A 3,551-nucleotide genomic window follows, 5' to 3' on the forward strand; every position below is an offset into this window, starting at 1 on the left:
ATAGCCAAAATATTTATTTTGGGCCTGGTTCGGTTTACAATCTTAGCTCAATGGGGATGGTGTGAGGGGAAAAGTTGGAAAGAGATGGGTTTGTGCGAGAGGGAGGGTTCAAATGACAGTGAGTTTATCAGAGAGGGAGAGTGAAAATGTCACGAATGAGAGAGGGTTGACCCATGCGGATGCACCAAATTCTCCTTATTGGTACAACACTAATTCTCCTTATTACAAATGCACATGGAGTTGAAATTTACCTATTGGATTGTGAGTTGGTATTGAAATAGTGGGCGACGTAGCCTAGTGAGGGGAGCGATGAAGGTGGAGGGAGATCAAATTGCTACTGGTGGAAAGAGGGTTATGGGTCTACCACGACAAAAACTAAAAGGAAGAAAGACAACTGGAAAGTATGAAACTCTAGGGTTCATATATATTGGTTTAGATCATTTCATATTATTTATTTCAAGCAAGCCACACACCAAGCATCTCCAGGGAAGAGTTCTGAATTGAGTGAGTAAACCCATATCTCCAAAGGATTTGATCCAAATCCTCAATCGTCTCCTAAAAAGAACAGTGCAGCCCCATCAAGAAGGATGAGTGTCTTTGAATATGGATGGAAAGAAATCAAAGGTTTTTTTGGGGAAAAGAACGAGACTACAATAAATTTTTTAGAATGCTATTGACCTAGCCACATCTTGGCGTAATTTGCCACTTCTTTTTGAATCTTATAGTCATGCTTCTCTCTTGTCCAATGGGAGGTGTTATTGTCGCATTCTTTTATAAATTTCGTACAACAATAAATTGTTTCTTATAAACACTGTATGTACCTTCTCTAATTTTTACGCTTGCAGTTTTGTTTCCTATAGACTAATTGGACTTCCGTGTCAGGGATTCTATTATGATGCTTTTTATGATGATTTGGGCTTGAATGATGATCACTTCAAGAAAATTGAGTCTGGTGCATTGAAGGCTGTATCGGTATTGTCCTCTTTTATTTTTCTTGATAAGGAGTTGACCCCACTTATTTCATATAATTAAAATCTGGTTTTTATGTTTTTCCATGAATTTACATATGGAAGAAGTATGTTCATAGTTATATATATAAAGAATTCTCATGACTATTTTTTTCTTTCTTTCATTATTATCTTTCCTTGGAAGGGAGAGGAGTGGTGTTACTTGTAATTTCACTGTCTTTCTCATATGAAAAAGGCTCAGCCAAGGTTTTGTGACCAATTTTGCCTACTGTAGAACTGTGCTAGAGAGTTCACATCCTAACCCTAGTTAACTTTAGTTTCATTTATTATAAAGAGTGTAAAGATTCAGTGCAAGTATACTATCCCTTTGGTTGTTCAAAGTTTTAGGACTAGTTGTGAATCAATAATTGACAATTGATATTTTCTTGTAATAAAATTGTTGAACGATGTGAAAATGTATGAGAAGCTAGAAACTACAGTGCAGATCTTTTGCTTCCTCAACTTTGTTAGTGCTTGCTTATCATCTATTTATTAACTGTATTAGTGTCTTTTTAGCTAGAAAATAAACTGCTGCAAGATTCTTCCCAATAAAGTATTCAATGATCTGGTTTCATGCATGAGTGTATCATTACAGAGTATTATTGTTGTCAGCGGAATAATTCAATCTATTTTTCTTTAATTTTCAGGAGAAACAACCATTTGAGCGCATTGAAGTTTCAAGGGAACAAGCTCTTGAAATCTTTTCTGACAATAAATTCAAGGCAATTGAATAAAATTTGCAGTTCATTTGATGATTGGGGATTGAAGCTCTAATATTCCTATTTATGTATGAATTTTATCAGGTTGAAATCATCAATGATTTGCCAGAAGACAAGACTATCACTGTTTATAGATGTGGTCCCTTGGTTGATTTATGTCGTGGTCCTCACATACCAAATACATCATTTGTGAAGGCATTTGCATGCCTGAAGGTAATTATTTATTTTCTTGTTTACTCAAATCTGAATGTAATGTTTAAATCTTATCTGGGATATATAGTCGGAAGAACAATTAGCTAAGTTTTTCAAAACAAATAAATTCAACTGTCATTGATCCTGATTATACTACACGTTCGGAATGACTTGGTGTATACACAAAGTTTTAAATATGGCATTTCTGGAGTTCTCGGATTGGTGGTTTAAGTGAAAATCTATATCATTTAAAAGAGCTCTACCAGAGCTGTCATTAGGTTGATTTAGATTAAAAGGATCAATCAAAATTCTAAGAAAATGGAGATTTTTGTAGCTTTTGGGAGATTGTACAGTGCATCCTCTCTTAAGAAAACCTACACAAATAACTTTTCTTTCTAGTGTTTAACTTTGATTGTGGTTGTTTATTAGATCCATTTTTTGGGTGCTCGGGAGGAGATGCCTTATCTTCTTTCCCTTTATTCTGTGTTTTTTGTCATTTTGATATTTATTTATGAAGCTGTCATACTTAATTTGAAATTTCAGGCATCATCGGCCTATTGGAGGGGCAGTAAAGATCGTGAAAGCCTACAAAGAGTGTATGGGATATCTTATCCTGATAAAAACCGTTTGAAGGTGCTTTTTATAATTTCTTTATGTTAGTTCTTATAAACCACATATTTTTGCTGATTCAACGAGGTTGTGTTGAACTTAGGTTGTGATTGAAAATTAATATGTTGATTTGATTACAATCGGAAAAGTTCAGTTTCACATGCATATTGCATTAAAAAGGTTTTCCATACATATTATTCCTTTCTTTTTGTTGGCACTATCTTATTTTGAAGTCTGTGTTTGTGCAGGAATACATCAATATGCTTGAGGAGGCAAAGAAGTATGATCATAGATTACTAGGTACGAAGCAGGAGCTTTTCTTTTGTCATCCACTTAGGTAAGTGCTACCAATGTTATTGGTCCTTGTAGAATTGTAATTCATAGATATATCTTAATACCTAACACTTTCAGTTCTTTTGCAGGTTGTGTCACCAAATATGTTCAATATGCAACTATGGGAAACGTCTGGTCATGCTGCAAATTATAAGGAGAATATGTTCTTATTTGAGGTTCGGCCTTGAAATAATATCTAGACATTGGCTTTATGCGTATTTTTTTTAAAAGGGAACTTGCATATTAAACCAAAAGAGATTTCAGGAGGTAAGGTAGACTTTCAAACTAGCCAGAGCCATTCAAGGCTTTCCAATTGATTTGAATATCAATTGCACTATCAGAGAGTATACTCATTTAGAAACTAAAAAAAGAAATTGCACTATCAGAGCCTTGAGGGAAGTTGAGAAAATATGATGAACTTTTTGCTAATCGTTTTCCAGAAAATATTCCTGAGAGATCACACTTCCTCTTAAGGATCATCCTTGTAGAAAATTGCTAGCCAAAGAAATGCGAGGGATGAAGTCTTTAACTGTACAACAATGTCATCAATAGTTTTCTGCTTGAAGGAAAACAAAACACAAAGTTGAAGCAATAAAAAAGAGACAGATGATCAAACGTATCAAAGGATTTGCTATAATCAGGAAAAGCAAATTTTGGATTTTTTTTTTTTTTTTTTTTTTTTTTTTTTTTT

General features: G+C 34.1%; 1 pseudogene; it reads left to right on the forward strand.

Annotated features, from left to right (window-relative positions):
- Positions 1-309: 309 nt before the first annotated feature.
- Positions 310-3,551, forward strand: part of LOC111784711 — a 10,973-nt pseudogene continuing 7,731 nt past the window's right edge.

This window comes from Cucurbita pepo, unplaced genomic scaffold (assembly GCF_002806865.2).
Source record: "Cucurbita pepo subsp. pepo cultivar mu-cu-16 unplaced genomic scaffold, ASM280686v2 Cp4.1_scaffold000266, whole genome shotgun sequence".
Lineage (NCBI taxonomy): Eukaryota > Viridiplantae > Streptophyta > Magnoliopsida > Cucurbitales > Cucurbitaceae > Cucurbita > Cucurbita pepo.